We start from the raw sequence: 18,113 nt of genomic DNA, 5'->3' as shown, positions 1-18,113 counted from the left end.
CACTAAAATCACCATTTTCCTAGCTTACCACATTCATTCAGATTACATCGTTTGAAACGCATGTACCAGGCATCCCCACATTCACCAAACTGTTATTTGATTTTATTATGAGTTTTATATATGTTTATTTCAACAATTCAAAGCTAAATTTAAAGTTTATGTAAGTTGCAGAAATATGTTTAGTTCTTCTTTTTCTTTTGTTTTGTTGTTTTTGCATCATAATGTAATACAAATCTAACATTCGGGATTGTACTTTTATTGGGGTCTTCATTGTAATAAATACTTTTCCTGCATAATATAACTTGCGTTCTAACTTGTCTCGTTTCGCATCACTTCTACAACTACCTTATTCATCACATATTTTTTTGGGTGTGATCGATTCAATATCCACCTGCTTAAAACACAAGAGCTCATGTATGTTGTCGACTGCCAATCCACACAGCAACAGAATGTTTTTCTAAGTTAAACAACGTGTAGAACCAGAACCACACAGTATATGAAGTGTTTCCAAGCTAAACAGTGTAAAGATATACAACGGGGAATGGAAATATTCCAGCAAAAAGACCAATCCACTAGCAGACAAATCATTTCTCTTAAACCTCCAATGAGGCTAAAGACGATATGCGAACAGATAGGTGTTTCCGAGAAAACATCGGCAATGATCTAGAGATTAGATCAAGAAAAACCGAAGAATCAAGCAAATGAGAGGACATACCATCATGTTCAAAAATACATGAACAAACGCCTTGCCACCACGAAGGACGGGGAGGAAAATGTTCACCAGGCATAAAAGAACCTTTTAAAAGGAGACTCTGAACTTCAGAAGGGAAGAAGAGAAAAGAAGAGAATGAAATCTGATTCTCCACCCTAAGAGGACTTTTATAGGAATAAAATCCTTGGAAATCTAGTCATCGTTTCCAAACCAAGGAAGGTCAAAACGCAATAAACAAAATGAAGGGAATCCCGAAAGACCACCATAAAAGAAAGTGAAAGACATTCTTTATCTTAAAAAACTAGTAGACAACCAACCGGCGCGTCAAGTCCAACAAGTAAAAACGCACTAAAGGTGCAGACATGGCGAAAAATCTCGGACATGGAGATAAAGACGGGACGGTTACGAAGTTTTCTGCCCATCATGTCCTTGGAAAGTTGCAAAGAAAATGAGAAAAATGTGAGGGTAAATTACCCGATGTCCACGCGTCAACATCTCAAGGGATGGTTTCATGATAAGATGATGAGATGGAAGCATCGAATCATACTCTATAAAGGTGAGTTCATCTGAATCGAGACATCTGCTACAACGTTACATGAATGAAGCGTGTAAGGAGTGGTCTAATCAACTCAGACGGTCAAGTCTAAAAAGAAGGACTACATTTAATGAAGGATCAGAAGAGGTGTGGACGAATCTACATCGTACCAGTAGGCTTGAGCGATCTATACTATAACCCAAGGATGATGCAGCACGAGGTTCCCTCAAGGAAGAGCAGCACAATGACGAACATGACGAGATGACTCGGAAAGGGAATCAAGAAGGCCATCACGAGGGATAGTATAGAATCCGTCCGAAGTAATGAGAAGATGTACGATAGCTCCACCAGCTCGGCGAGACCAGACCTTCACGAGTCTAATATCGCCTATAAATACCAGTCCATGTAGAAGAAAATGGACACGTTATGTAATCATAGATAGTCTTTCTACAGAGAATACCTGAGAGAGATCTATATAAGGTGAGAGTGAGACATCTAAGTAATATTTGTAGCTCCTTCAAGGGTAAGACCTTATAATCAATAAAGAAAACATCTTCTTTCCCGTGGACGTAGGTCTTCATGGCCGAACCACATTATATGCTTGTGTCAATCTTTACTTTTGATGTTCTTTACATCTTGTTTATCTTCGAATCTTGAATGTTAGTAGTTTTATAGCCTTTAGATATACTTGGATGCAACTACAGTGAGTCTAGTGATCCTAATATGGAAGCCGAACAATCTGTAGAGAAAAATAATTGTATTGGAATATTGATTTTGTCCTGCCAAGGGCAATCTTTTTATACTGGTTTCCAAGAAGACTATATTTTCGCAATAGTTCTTTAGGCAATGACCAAGAGTCGTGTATTCTTGCATATCTGATAGACACATTTTTGTGTCTAAATTGTCCTCAATGTCTGTTTTGTTGGAACTCGATTTTTGTACTAATATTGTGTTTTTATGTATTTTTAGGAAATAAATATTGTTGGAAAATTCGGCTCGAAAAGTTGCTCGGAGCACCCCCGGAGGACATTTGCTATACGGACCCTCACTTTGGATAAGGGGTAACCTAATTACTAAGGGGAACCCCATTTCTAGGCAGCTGCTAACCGCACCCCAGGACCGGATAGGGGGCAACCCTTCTTCTTCATATTTTGAAAATTGAAATTGGCAGGAAACTGTTGTAATTGAAGAACAAATTAGGGCTTGGTTTTTGGGCGTGCTAGAAGTAGACTCAATGGCTGAAACTTCATGGTTCGACTCGATTGATCTTAACAAGCATGGTACGATTAATGTTTTGGGTTAGAATTGGCCGGAAACTCAGATTACGTAATTCAGGGAGTTACGTATTTTATAAACCCGTTAATGGTTGTTTTGGTTTTGGACGACTTTTAGGGAGATTACAACGCTACAATTGGTTGGATTGGGCCTGTTTCAGGTTAACAGGTCTGCTAAGTCCATCAGAACCGGTGAATTTGGGTTGCATCATCGGAGAGAAGAAAGCAGAGAGTACGTGTACAAAGTGAGACAATCATGAGCTGTAGTGAGTTTTAAACATGTACGACAGAGTTAAGCAACCATTTGGAGCATGTATAAGATAAATATGGAGATTCTACAGCTGCAGAGCGTGTGAAAATCAAAATCCGAGAAAGAAAATTTGTACCCTGCATGGAGAATAATGAAGAATATTTTGCAATCAAGACGAGATATTTTGTTGTTAATATGTATAAATAGTCTGTTGGAATGTTGTAGAAGGGGACGAAGAGTTTGGGGAGAGTTTTAGAGCACCACAGAGCTTAAACACCAAAGTTGCAGAGCTGCCATTTTCTGCTACTGCATTTCTTAAGAACACGAAGAACAGACTGCCAAAGACAGTCGTTTTCCAACGGTGACACCGACGCTTAACGTGGGTCTTAGAGCAAGAGTATCAGTGACACATACTGTGGGTCGTATTTCTCTGGTTTGTAACACTTATAACTGTTACAAACCCGGTTTTATTGTATTTCTCATATTCTCATCATTTGTAAACCATTTTTGAGCATCAATGAAATTCTTTGAGAGGTTTTCCAACATGATGCGCGGCTAATTCTCTCACAACCAAGACAACGAGGAAGCTATTTACGCATCAATCATTGGTAATTATTTATTCTCTCTAATTTATAATTTATAATTCACTTAATCACTGCTTTTGCAGAGTTTTTAATTGTTTGCAAAAAAATTTCTTCATTAGTTGTGATTCAATTAGATAGGTTATGCTTTGTTTAGATAATCTATGCTTAGGGATACAATTAATTTTTGAGAATTTTCCAGATTATTTGTGAATTAAGAAATAAGAGTCTTAAAAGATAATTAGAGTTTTGGATTGTCTACCATAATTTATTCATGTGTAATAGTGAAATCAGTGTCTTGGTTGTTTTCTAATATCTTGAAGTCAATTTTGTAATAAGTTTTCTTTGTTTTTAAATTTGTATTAACTCTAAAATTCATTGCCTTCACAAGTCTTAAAACAACCATTTTATTACTATCTACAACAACCTTGAAAACACATCAAATTTTTGGCGCCCCCTACGCGGATTTGTGCTTAGGTAGAATTTTTAGTTTTTATTTTATTTTATTTCATTTGTTCTTTTTACGTTTCTTTGGGTGTGTCTTTGTATTACAGGTTTGAAGTTAGATACTAAAGACTTGGAATCAAATCTTAAAGTCAAAAGAGAAGGAAAAAGACAAAGCAAAAAAAAAAAGAGTGAAAGAAAAAATTTAAAAAAAGAGAGAATTTTTTTTTCTTAGAGACCTTCCATTTTTTGTAATTATTATTTTTTTTTATTTCTTTTCTTTTGCACTTTATTTGGACTTTGGACTTGGACATTTGGACATTCTTTTATTTTTAAACCCTACGGAAGGGTAGTATTAAATATTAAACTGTTTGCAGAGAAGGACGATGATTACGATATCACCTCGGCCCCTCTGGTTCGTACACGACATTGGAGTTGTGTCCCGAGTCGACTTCAGCGGTTCATCCCCCGTCTGGAACGGGAGGTAAGTTTGTCGAAACACTCGTGAATCCCCTGTCAGCGAGTTACTGTATTCCTTCGTTTGCATATATGCTGAGGACTTGAAAACGACTGCTTTAATTTCCTAGTAAAGGGCAAGGACTGGCCATACAAGATAAGGGTTCGGATTTCATCACCGTTCTCTTCTTGCACGCCTTAGGAAAACAAAACCAAACGCGAACCTAAACCTAAAATTTGGAATAGAACGAGACCTATAGGGTAACGAGCTTAATAGGAAAGTCGTTCGAAAAATATTGGTTACTCTTTTGAGCATACTTCGAAGTTCATGATGGTTTCTGTGAGTTGAATGCTTTGTTTAGATAATCTATGCTTAGGGATACAATTAATTTTTGAGAATTTTCCAGATTATTTGTGAATTAAGAAATAAGAGTCTTAAAAGATAATTAGAGTTTTGGATTGTCTACCATAATTTATTCATGTGTAATAGTGAAATCAGTGTCTTGGTTGTTTTCTAATATCTTGAAGTCAATTTTGTAATAAGTTTTCTTTGTTTTTAAATTTGTATTAACTCTAAAATTCATTGCCTTCACAAGTCTTAAAACAACCATTTTATTACTATCTACAACAACCTTGAAAACACATCAAATTTTTGGCGCCCCCTACGCGGATTTGTGCTTAGGTAGAATTTTTAGTTTTTATTTTATTTTATTTCATTTGTTCTTTTTACGTTTCTTTGGGTGTGTCTTTGTATTACAGGTTTGAAGTTAGATACTAAAGACTTGGAATCAAATCTTAAAGTCAAAAGAGAAGGAAAAAGACAAAGCAAAAAAAAAAAGAGTGAAAGAAAAAATTTAAAAAAAGAGAGAATTTTTTTTTCTTAGAGACCTTCCATTTTTTGTAATTATTATTTTTTTTTATTTCTTTTCTTTTGCACTTTATTTGGACTTTGGACTTGGACATTTGGACATTCTTTTATTTTTAAACCCTACGGAAGGGTAGTATTAAATATTAAACTGTTTGCAGAGAAGGACGATGATTACGATATCACCTCGGCCCCTCTGGTTCGTACACGACATTGGAGTTGTGTCCCGAGTCGACTTCAGCGGTTCATCCCCCGTCTGGAACGGGAGGTAAGTTTGTCGAAACACTCGTGAATCCCCTGTCAGCGAGTTACTGTATTCCTTCGTTTGCATATATGCTGAGGACTTGAAAACGACTGCTTTAATTTCCTAGTAAAGGGCAAGGACTGGCCATACAAGATAAGGGTTCGGATTTCATCACCGTTCTCTTCTTGCACGCCTTAGGAAAACAAAACCAAACGCGAACCTAAACCTAAAATTTGGAATAGAACGAGACCTATAGGGTAACGAGCTTAATAGGAAAGTCGTTCGAAAAATATTGGTTACTCTTTTGAGCATACTTCGAAGTTCATGATGGTTTCTGTGAGTTGAATGCGTGACTGCACCGCCTTGGAATGCGGTGAGGCCTTAGGTATCAAAGCTCTACGCAGCTTCCCTCGCCTCTATTCAACTTAGTTTGACTCGGATAATTCCAGAGGGGTTTGCTCAAATTGTAACGAATTCCCATTCGAAGGATTAGAAGCTGGTCTAGAAACAATCTAAGTGGAGCCATCATGCTTTTTGTATGCTAGAAATTAGTAGGTTTGCTGTGGTGAGTCAGCCTTGGTTGTGTTTGCATAGAACTTCCCTTCCTTTTAGGACTTTTTTTTTAGTGTATGCCAGAAAGGGATTGGAAAAGAAATACTTTTGGCCGTTTGATTAGTGACGAGCCTAAAAGTTCTTCTTGTGAAAGCGGGGAGCTCGAAGACTCTTCTTTTGAGAGCCCTGTTTTTGGAAACTTTAGTTTTGAAAATCTGTCTCTTCGTGAGGAAAGTTCCCCTAGTACTTCTGTTGTGCCAGCGATGGTAACTTTGAAAGATTACATGTTCCCTACTAGGTCTACCCGAGCCTCTTGCATTAAATTGCCAGCCACTACGGCTAATTTCGAGATAAAACCTAATATTCTTCAGATGATCCCTATATTCTTAGGGAAAGATGATGAGAACCCTTATTTTCATATTAGGGACTTTGAGGAAAATTGTGGGACAATTAGAATAAAAGACCTTACTGATGAAGTCTTGAAACTTAAGATGTTTCCATTTTCCTTGAGAGATAAAACCAAGACCTGGCTGAACAACCTACCATCTGAATCCATTGAAACATGGTAGGAACTTGTTGCTGCTTTCTATATGAAATTCTACCCTAAGCATAAAATTGCAGCTGTTAGACAGAAAATTAGTGCTAGTGTGCAACAAGAGGGAGAGTTTCTTTATAGGTTTTTAGAGAGATTCAATGATCTTCTATCCCAGTGTCCTCACCATGTATTTGATAAGATGAAACTTGTAGAGATTATTTATAATGGTTTAGACTATTCGACCAAAGTCATGGTCGAGTCTATGTGCGCTGGTGAGTTCACTAGTAAAAATACTGATGATGTTTTTACCTTCTTAGGAGTTGTCGCTGAAAAATCCCATCAGTGGGAGTCTTGTGTTGAACCCCCTAAAAGATTCTTGGTCAATAGAAGTAGCACCAATATGGTAGATACAAGCTCCGGGTCAAATGCTAAGTTTGTTGTTATGTCTAGAAGGTTAGAAGCTATGGAAATGGGTCAGTATAAAAATAGATCCCTTGATGAACCTAATAGAGCCTCTCAAGTCTCTAGTTGTGGAATAGAGCCCGATAACTCATCTTGGGAAGGTCAGGTTAGTGAAGAGCAAGCCCATGCTGTCTATAACAATGCTAGGTTTGAGAACTGTCAGAAGGTTGACCCATACTCAGAGACCTACAATCCTGGTTGGAGAAACCATCCTAATTTTTCTTGGTCTAAGGGCCAAAATCAAGGTCAGTCTAGTAATTCTCAGTCTCCCACAGGTTTTGGTTACGCTAAGAGCTCTTCAGGACAAGCCCAGTTACAGAACCCTTCCGAGAATACAATGACTAGCTTAGAGGAATCTCTTAGTATATTAAAAAAGAGACAGGATATGCTATCACAAAGCCAGCAAATGCTATTAAGGAGCCATGTTAATTTTCAAGAGGAAACCAATCAAAATTTTAAGAATAATTCCCAGTCTCTTGCTAAATTAGAACTTCAAGTCGGCCAAATAGCTAAGTACCTTACTGAGATAGAGAGGATGGAAGGTTCCCTAGTCATACTGATCCTAATCCAAAAGGAGAGAAATCGTACAATCATGTGAATTCTGTTACTACCCTTAGGAGTGGAAAGAAAGTTGACAACAAGGTCGCCATGCCTGAAAGTAAACATGTTGTAGTTCACCCTTTTGAGCCAGAAAATGAGGAGACTGATAGAGTCTCTAAAGAGACCAATGAGGGTCCTGCTAAGCCCGATTTTGTTCCCAGAGCCCCGTTTCCCCAGCTGCTAGTTCCAACTAAGAGCGAGTCGAACTTTAATGATATATTGGAGGTTTTTAAGCAGGTTACTATCAACCTACCATTGTTGGATGCGATTAAGCAGATTCCCGCTTATGCTAAGTTTCTTAAGGACTTGTGTATACGAAAGCGTAAGCTTAGTGTCCAAAAGAAAGCCTTCCTAGCTAGTCACGTGAGTTCCATTATTCAGAATACCACTACTCCTAAGTATAAAGACCCAGGTTCCCCTACCATTTCTTGCACAATAGGTAAATACCGTGTTGAGAAAGCTTTGCTTGACTTAGGAGCAAGTGTGAATTTACTTCCATACCATGTGTACCTAAAGCTAGGACTTGGTGATATGAAACCTGACACTTCAGTTAGCTGATAGGTCCGTTAAAATTCCTCGTGGTGTGATCGAGGATGTTCTTATTGGGGTCGACAAGTTTATTTATCCAGTGGATTTTGTTATCCTAGATCCCAGCTTGTCCCTGACACAGAGAACCAGATACCAGTGATTTTAGGTCGCCCATTTTGAGCAAAATCCAATGCGATCATTAATTGTGGAACTGGTATTATGAAATTGTCTTTTGGTAATATGACTATTGAGCTGAACGTCTTTCATATTAGTAAGCTACCCTCTGAACTAGATGACTCGAGCATAGAAGAGGTAAACATGATAGGAACATTAGTCGAGCAGTCATTACCAAACACTTTGTTAGAAGATCCGTTAGAGAAAATCCTAGCTCACTTTGGGATTGATTTCGATGATGATAATGTGATTAATGAGGTGAATGCTTTGTTAGATTCAACCCCTTTGCTAGACACTAGTAACAGATGGAAACCTAAGTTTGAACCACTACTAGTTTCTAAGTCTACCCTAGTTCATTCGTTAGAAGAGCCTCCTAAGTTGGACCTAAAACCATTGCCAGATACCCTGAAGTATGTGCTTTTAGGCCCGTTTGAAACTTTACCTGTGATTGTTGCTTCTGACTTGGATAGTGATCAGGAAAGTAGGATAATGACCGTCCTTCAAAACAACAAGGAAGCTTTAGGGTGGACCATAGAAGACATTAAGGGTATAAGTCCTACTGTTTGTATGCATCAGATCTATTTAGAGGAAGATACCAAACCTTCTAGGGAGATGCAACGAAGACTAAACCCTAATATGAAAGAAGTAGTTCGAACTGAGGTTCTTAAGCTGTTAGATGCATGCATTATCTACCCCATTTCAGACAGTAAGTGGGTCAGCCCCGTTCAGGTTGTTCCCAAGAAATCCAGTATTACTGTAGTCCAGAATGATAACAATGAGTTAATCCCGACCAGAGTGACCACGGGCTGGCGTGTTTGTATTGACTATAGGAAATTGAACAAGGTCACTAGGAAGGACCACTTTCCCTTTCCCTTTATCGACCAAATGCTAGAGAGATTAGCTGGACATAGTCATTACTGTTTTCTAGATGGATACTCAGGCTACAATCAGATCGTTATTGCCCCAGAAGACCAAGAAAAAACTACTTTTACCTGTCCCTTTGGTACCTTTGCGTATAGACGCATGCCTTTCGGGCTATGTAACGCCCCTGCGACTTTTCAGCGTTGCATGATGAGCATATTTTCCGATATGGTAGAAAATCTTTTAGAGGTCTTTATGGATGATTTTTCAGTGTTTGGTTCGTCTTTCGATGAGTGCTTGCATCATTTGTCATTAGTGTTGACTAGGTGTAAAGGAAAGAATCTAGTGCTTAATTGGGAGAAATATCATTTCATGGTTCGATCAAGAATTGTCTTAAGGCATATCGTATCTTCTAAGGGTATAGAGGTAGATAAAGCCAAAGTTGACCTTATCAAGACTTTACAGGTCCCAAAAACCGTAAGAGATATTAGGTCATTCTTAGGGCATGCAGGTTTTTATCGTCGATTCATTAAGGATTTTAGCTTGATTTCTAGACCTCTTTGCAATTTACTTGCAAAAGATGTTAAATTTGTCTTTGATGATGCTTGTTTAGAGGCTTTTGAGAAGCTTAAGACTTTACTCACTACCTTCCCCATAGTCCAGGCACCCAACTGGAACTTTCCCTTTGAGATCATATGTGATGCTTCAGATTATGCTATTGGTGTTGTTCTAGGTCAGCGACAAAACAAATTACTTCATGTGATTTACTATGCTAGCAAAACTCTGAATGATGCCCAGTTGAACTATACCACTACCGAGAAGGAACTGTTAGCCATTGTGTTTGCCTTAGACAAGTTTAGACCCTATCTCTTAGGTTCTAAGATCGTCATATATACTGATCATGCTGCTTTGAAATATCTTTTGTCTAAGAAGGATATGAAACCTATATTGATTAGGTGGATACTTTTGTTGCAAGAGTTTTCTCCAGACATTAGAGACAAAAAGGGTGCCGAAAATGTAGTAGCAGACCACTTATCTAGGCTAGTTGTTGATTCCCTTCCTATAAGGGATAGTTTTCCTGATGAACAAATTTTCTTTGTTACCCAAGCACCTTGGTATGCGAATATGGTGAATTATCTTGTTACTGGTCGAATGCCCCAACATTGGGGTAAACAAGATCATTCTATGTTTTTAGCCGAGGTTAAGCACTTCTTTTGGGATGATCCTTATTTGTTTAAGTATTGTCCAGACCAGATTATTAGGAGATGTATACCTGAGAGTGACCAGTCCAGTATTATTTCCTTTTTTCATGATCATGCTTGTGGAGGTCACTTTAGTGCTAAGAAGACTGCTGCTAAGATATTGCAGTGTGGATTCTATTGGGCTTCGTTTTTTAAAGACTCCCATAGTTACTGTGTTACTTGTAAGCATTGCCAGAAATTAGGAACCATTTCCCGTAGGAACATGATGCCCTGAACCCTATTTTAGTTGTTGAGGTCTTTGATGTGTGGGGTATTGACTTTATGGGTCCGTTTCCTAATTCTTTTGGTAACCTATCATCCTTGTCGCCCTTTTGTAATGGACCTTTTAGGCTTCTGATGAAGAAATATGGTATTACACATAAGGTAGCTACCCCGTATCATCCGCAGACTTGTGGTCAGGTAGAGGTTTCCAATAGGGAGATAAAACGTATATTAGAGAAAATTGTTAATCCTAATCGGAAAGACTGGTCGTCTAGGCTTACTGATGCCTTATGGGCTTACCGTACTGCGTTTAAGACCCCCATTGGAATGTCGCCTTATCGGCTTGTGTATGGAAAGGCATGCCATTTACCTGTTGAGTTAGAACATAAAGCTTATTGGGATGTTAAGCAGCTAAATTTTTCACTTGACAAGGCAGGATCCCATATGAAACTCCAGCTCAATGAGTTGGACGAGATTCGTATAGATGCTTACGATAGTGTAAAGGAGTATAAGAACAAAATGAAACTTGTGCATAGAAATATTTTACGGAAGTCATTTTCTCCAGGTCAAAAAGTTCTTTTGTATGATGCCCGTTTACATCTTTTCCCTGGGAAGCTACGTTCTCGGTGGACGGGTCCTTTTATTGTTCGCATTTTCTTTCCTCATGGATCTGTTGAAATTGAGACACCGGATGGTTGTAGTTCTTCGAAGGTTAACGGTCAGAGATTGAAACCCTTTTTAGAGCCCTTTCCTACAGGTGATGTTGAGGAGGTCCCTCTGGAGGACCCTGTTTACCCTTGATTGACCATCGAGGAAGTTGTATGTTGTATATTAGTTTTTGATTTTCTTCACCCAGGTACTATCTTTCCAACTTCTCCTCGTGTTATTTTAATTTTGGTATTACTCTTTCATTAGAAACATTGAAAACGATCTTAGATTTAAGTTTGGGGGTGGGGAAGAACTTTTTAGTTGCACTTTTGAAACTTCTAGCGTCACATGGTATCCGGTTAGCTAAGTTTACATACTTTTTTTCACCGAAAAGATATAAATTGGAATGCTAGGGATAACAACCTTTTGAGACATTAGAGAAAAAGACATTGAGATCCTTGAAATTCAGGAGAGAACTTGTTCCTTTTAGAGGGTAACCGTGATGGACCTAACCATACATGATGGAAACGCAAATAGGTCAGGAAATGCCAGAAAGACAAAGCAACCTCACAATGTAGTCTTAGTTACTGGATTGCGACTCTCTCTCAGTAGAAACTTATCATCATCAACAAGCGGAGCGACATCAAAATCTATGAAGAAAGATGAAGACGTTTTAGGTTTAGAAGCAACAATAGAAAAGAATAATTCAAAAATCAAAGTTGAAGTTATAAGAGCAAATGATATAAGTTGTTAGAATCCATGATACAAAGACATCACAAGTTGCGAAGATCCAAGTTTTGAAAGTCCTTCCCTCATGGCCATGTAAATTGTTTTTTTGTAATTTTTTTTTCCAACAAAAAAAAAAAAAAACAAATGAAAAAAAATGAAAAATGAACAAAAATCATCGTTACGTTTTGCCAAAGGGAAGTAGAAATTTATAAGTCAAGGAAGAAATCGAACAAAAGAGTTAATTGTCAAGGTTCTATGAGGTTCGATAGTTTATCATCAACAGTTGAAGCCCGAAGAAGACGTTGTTTCTACTGAGCACTATGAGAGAGTCGAAGAAAGATACATTTGGTTGCTTTGTTAGTCCGCTTTCAATCTGGCACAAGATCTTTCTAGCACTGGTTTAACTTATCACACGTAATTAGTCCAGCTGTGTAGAAGATGTCCCTATCATCTTTATCTCTATCCTAATCTTATCCAGCTGTAAAGCAGCGGACGCATCTTACAATGTTTATCTAGCTGTGTAGCGGATATCTCTTTATCTAGCACTGTTGCAGATGTGTCTCCCCTTTTCTTCAGTCAGCTTTAGAGCTGACACCTTTAATTTCTATGGCATTCTAGTTACTTGGAGATAGGTTGAGAATATGTATGTCCTCATAGCTCTTTGGATACTTGTGACCAATTAGAAGTAATGGTTTTGTGGGTACACCTCTGGTAAACCCTCCCGAGATTAACTCGGTCACTAGGGCCACCTAGTAAGTTAGGATTTTATTTTCTAGGTTAGTTTTGCTCGAGGACTAGCAAATAATAAGTTTGGGGGTGTTTGATAGACACATTTTTGTGTCTAAATTGTCCTCAATGTCTGTTTTGTTGGAACCCGATTTTTGTAATAATATTGTGTTTTTATGTATTTTTAGGAAATAAATATTGTTGGAAAATTCGGCTCGAAAAGTTGCTCGGAGCACCCCCGTAGGACATTTGCTATACGGACCCTCACTTTGGATAAGGGGTAACCTAATTACTAAGGGGGACCCCATTTCTAGGCAGCTGCTAACCGCACCCCAGGACCGGATAGGGGAAACCCTTCTTCATCTTTTGAGAATTGAAATTGGCGGGAAATTGTTGCAATTGAAGAACAGATTAGGGCTTGATTTTTGGGCGTGCTAGAAGTAGACTCAGTGGCTGAAACTTCATGGTTCGACTTGATTGATCTTAACAGGCATGGTACGATCAATTTTTTGGGTTAGAATTGGCTGGAAACTCAGATTACGTAATTCAGGGAGTTACGTATTTTATAAACCCGTTAATGGTTGTTTTGGTTTTGGACGACTTTTAGGGAGATTACAACGCTACAATTGGTTGGATTGGGCCTGTTTCATGTTAACAGGTCTGCTAAGTCCATCAAAACCGGTGAATTTGGGCTGCATCATCGGAGAGAAGAAAACAGAGAGTACGTGTACAAAGTGAGACAATCATGAGCTGTAGTGAGTTTTAAACATGTACGACAGAGTTAAGAAACCATTTGGAGCATGTATAAGATAAATATGGAGATTTTACAACTGCAGAGCGTGTGAAAATCAAAATCAGAGAAAGAAAATCCGTACCATGCATGGAGAATAATGAAGAATATTTTGCAATCAAGACGAGATATTTTGTTGTTAATATGTATAAATAGTCTGCTGGAATGTTGTAGAAGGGGATGAAGAGTTTGGGGAGAGTTTTAGAGCACCACAAATCTTAAATACCAAAGTTGCAGAGCTGCCATTTTCTGCTACTGCATTTCTTAAGAACACGAAGAACGGACTGCCAAAGACAGTCGTTTTCCAACAGTGACACCGACGCTTAACGTGGGTCTTAGAGCAACAGTATCAGTGACACATACTGTGGGTCGTAGTTCTCTAGTTTGTAACACTTATAACTGTTACAAACCCGGTTTTATTGTATTTCTCATATTCTCATCGTTTGTAAACCATTTTTGAGCATCAATGAAATTCTTTGAGAGGTTTTCCAACACGATGAGCGGCTAACTCTCTCACAACCAATACAATGAGGAAGCTATTTACGCATGAATAATTGGTAATTATTTATTCTCTCTAATTTATAATTTATAATTCACTCAATCACTGCTTTTGCAGAGTTTTTAATTGTTTGCAAAAAAAATTCTTCATTAGTTGTGATTGAATTAGATAGGTTATGCTTAGGGATACAATTAATTTTTGAGAATTTTCCAGATTATTTGTGAATTAAGAAATAAGAGTCTTAAAAGATAATTAGAGTTTTGGATTGTTTACCATAATTTATTCATGTGTAATAGTGAAATCAGTGTCTTGGTTTTTTTCTAATATCTTGAAGTCAATTTTGTAATGAGTTTTCTTTGTTTTTAAATTTTTATTAAGTCTAAAATTCATTGCCTTCACAAGTCTTAAAACAACCCTTTTATCACTATCTACAACAACTTTGAAAAAACATCAATTTCTAACTGAAGTGACGATTCATTGTGTTCACTTAAAGGATACGCGAGAAATCGTATCTCTTTGTTAAGGACCAAAATGTGAAATTTTATCTTTTCTGAATGGTGACACATCGTTTATTGTTTTCCACGTGGCATACACTACATGGACAAAATGTAGGGGTTGATATGGTGCCGCCATGTCAGAAAAATCATTCTCCTTTATATTAAGAAGAATTGATTGATCCGATGAAACCGGAGTCAATTTCTTTTTATGGCATTGTTTGTGGGTGAAAACTGTTTCTACTGATTTTGGTAATTTCGGGTGTGTGGATGAGAAACAAATCTAAACCCTAAACAATGCACTGTACGTGAGTACTTTTGATTCGAGAGATCAATCTGTACAATCCTGTCCTAAACCAGGAAATGGCCGTTCCAGGCTTGCTTCGGTCACAAAGTGACGGAGAAGGGTTGTTCTTCGGGAGGGAAGCGAAGAGACTGTTGAGACCAGAATATTTGATTCTGAAGGCGTGGTTGTTTATGACTTGTATCTGAAAGTAAAACTGGCTAGCAGAATGGAAAGCTACCAGGTGATTTCTAGATACTGTGTTGTTGCCGACCAAAACTTGTTGTTTGGTGAAAAATAGGAGAATCCTATTTATACAAGTCATATTGAAACGTACCCTGGTATCGTAGGAAGTGGAAAAGATTGAGTGGTGGAAGAAAAGAGTAACGTGTAACCGTCAGACGTTATTCTTTCATGATGAAGGAAGTGAATTCCTGTAACCGTCAGACATTATGCTTCCATGATGAAGGAAGTGAATTCGTTTACACCGTCACTTTTCACCAACACTAATTGTCCCACTTCATGACACTTTCTTGTAACGGGAGCATTGCACGCCGCACGCTGTAAACCGCCAAACCAATACCCTGATGAGCATCCCCCAGTTTGTGACATGTTTGATGTCTCGAGTGTTTTCGTGGAAAACATGTAACACTTCGCTACGTGTGGCGAGTCAAATCCAAGGGACTTTCCGCAGGAAAATAGCATGTAATGCTATTAGGCTCGTTTTGGCTGGTCGCCTAAAACTTGCCACAGGTTTGTCAGTTCGGTGGCGAACCAAGGTAACATTGATTTCAAACCCTGATTTGAAGACTATACAAAGGAGAACTCTAGCAACTGGGAAACCTAATCCCCATACCTCCTGTGTGATATTGGTTGCGACTAGAGTCGATTCTCCTTTAACCTTAGTTTTTTTTCTAAAACCCAGTAGGTTAACGACTTGAAGACTTCATTGGGATTGTGAAGCCATACCCAACTAGTTTCTCTGTAGTTGCATGTTCTGATCTTGCTATTTTCTATCGTGATTGAGTACTATCTTCTCTAAGATTTGATCTAGATTTAATCTCCGATAAGCAAGATAAAAAGTAGTCACAAACATCTTTGTCTCATCGTTTGTGATTCCACAATTCTTGTTTCACTACCATACGATTACAATTATTGTGAGGTGATTGACAATTCTAGGCCGTTCTTCGGGAATATAAGTCCGGTATATCAATTGGTTCCTAATAACTGTGATTTATCAAAAGACGGAACAAAACTCATAGGTATATATGTGGGAGACAGATTTATCTATTCAATATACTTTTCTATGTGAGACAAATTGGCTTATCAAGTCTTCGACTTTGGGTCGTAGCAACTCTTAGTTGTGGGTGAGATCAGCTAAGGGAATCAAGTGTGCAGAATCCGGCGTGGTTCTAGAGGCATTAGGAACGCGATTGTACCTTGATCAATGCGAGATTGGTTAGGGATCAACTACATTCCAGTCCGAAGTTAACTTGGAGTAGGCTAGTGTCTGTAGCGGCTTAATACAGTGTGGTGTTCAAATCTGGGCTAAGTCCCGGGGTTTTTCTGCATTTGCGGTTTCCTCGTTAACAAAATTTCTGGTGTCTGTGTTATTTATTTTCCGCATTATATTTTCTATATAACTGAAATATCACAGGTTGTGCGTAAGTTCAATCAATTGTGAATCCAACCTTTGATTGTTGATTAAATTGATTGACACATGGATATATTGGTATTTTATACCGTCTAAGTTATTTCTTATATTCAGTCGGGCTTACAAATTCCTATTTGTTTGATTGCAGATTGAATTGAGAAATAGAGATATAACTCTTGGATATACTTTTCTGAAGATTGAGTCTGACTGTCTAGTTGATTCTCTTGAAAGTATATTGGAGTTAAATCCATACAGATTGCTAAGTGAAATAATGGGTGTGGTTGTTAGACCCCCTCTTTTTCAAATTCAACCAGTTTTTCTTTCTTATATGTAACTTCTTTGAATGTTTGTTTGTGGGTGAAAACCGTTTCTGCTGATTTTGGTAATTTTGGGTGTGTGGATGAGAAACGAATCTAAACCCTAAACAATGCACTGCACGGGAGTACTTTTGATTCGAGAGATCAATCTGTACACTCCTGGCCTAAACCAAGAAATGGACTTTCCAGGCTTGCTTCAGTCACAAAGTGAAGGAGAAGGGTTGGTCTTAGGGAGGGAAGCGAAGAGAGTGTTGAGACCAGAATAGTTGATTCTGAAGGTGTGGTTGTTTATAACTTGTATCTGAGAGTAGAATTGGCTAGCAGAATGGAAAACTACCAGGTGATTTCTAGATACTGTATTGTTGCCGACCAAAAACTTATTTTTTGGTGAAAATAGGTGAAGCCTATTTCTACAAGTCATATTGAAACGTACCCTGGTCTCGTAGGAAGTGGAAACGATTGAGTGGTAGAAGAATAGAGTAACGTGTAACCGTCGGTCATTATGCTTCCATGATGAAGGAAGTGAATTCATTTACACCATTAATTTTTACCACCACTAATTGTCCTGCTTCATGACACTTTCTTGTAACGGGCGCATTGCACGCCGCACGCTGTAAACCGCCAGACCAATACCCTGATGAGCATCCCCTAGTTTGTGACACGCTTGATGTCCCGAGTGTTTTCGTGGAAAACATGTAGCACTTTGCTACGTATGGAAAGTCAAAGTCAAGGGATTTATCGCAGGAAAATAGCATGTAATGCTATTAGGCTCGTTTTGGCTAGTCGCCTAAAACTTGCCACAAGTTTGTAAAGTCGGTGGCGAACTTCGATGCCTGAGATCGCATCTCATGAAGGACGGTAGCCGTTGAGTATGGTTACACTGTGTTGGCGCCTAATAATGGCGCGATGGCGTTTTGGTGTACGCCAGTGGAAATGTGGCATGGCTGGTATGACTCGTGCATGCCAGTGGAACGGTGGTGCAAGTGGCGTCTGGCGTAGCCCTGGACACTAGATTTAGGCAGCTGGTCGCCTGAAACTTGCCACAAGTCTATCAGTTTGGTGGCGAACTTGGATGGCGGAGATTGTAATTCAAGAGAGAGGGTGGCCGTTGATTATGGCCACATTCTGTTGGAACCTGTTAATGGCATAATGGTATAGCGCCTGTGACGTTGTGGCATGGCCAAAGCTAGGATTTGGATCCGTGTCCAAAGTTAGGGCTTGGCGGCGTGGCCAAGGCTAGGATTTGGCGTCGTGGCCAAAGTTAGGGCTTGGCGGCGTGGCCAAGGCTAGGACTTGGCGCCGTGGCCAAAATTAGGGCTTGGAGGCGTGGCCAAGGCTAGGATTTGGGGCTTGGCGGCGTGGCCAAGGATAGGATTTGGCGGCGTGGCCAAGGCTAGGGTTTGGCGGCGTGGCCAAAATTAGGGCTTGGCGGCGTGG

General features: G+C 38.8%; 1 protein-coding gene across 1 annotated transcript in view; it reads left to right on the top strand.

The window, feature by feature from the left end:
- Positions 1-18,113, top strand: part of LOC113332175 (extensin-2-like) — a 23,349-nt gene that overhangs the window by 1,952 nt on the left and 3,284 nt on the right. The gene's annotated exons all lie outside the window — the stretch shown is intronic.

Source organism: Papaver somniferum, unplaced genomic scaffold (assembly GCF_003573695.1).
Source record: "Papaver somniferum cultivar HN1 unplaced genomic scaffold, ASM357369v1 unplaced-scaffold_13, whole genome shotgun sequence".
Taxonomy (NCBI): Eukaryota; Viridiplantae; Streptophyta; class Magnoliopsida; order Ranunculales; family Papaveraceae; genus Papaver; species Papaver somniferum.
This window is presented reverse-complemented; position numbering and strand designations above follow the sequence as displayed.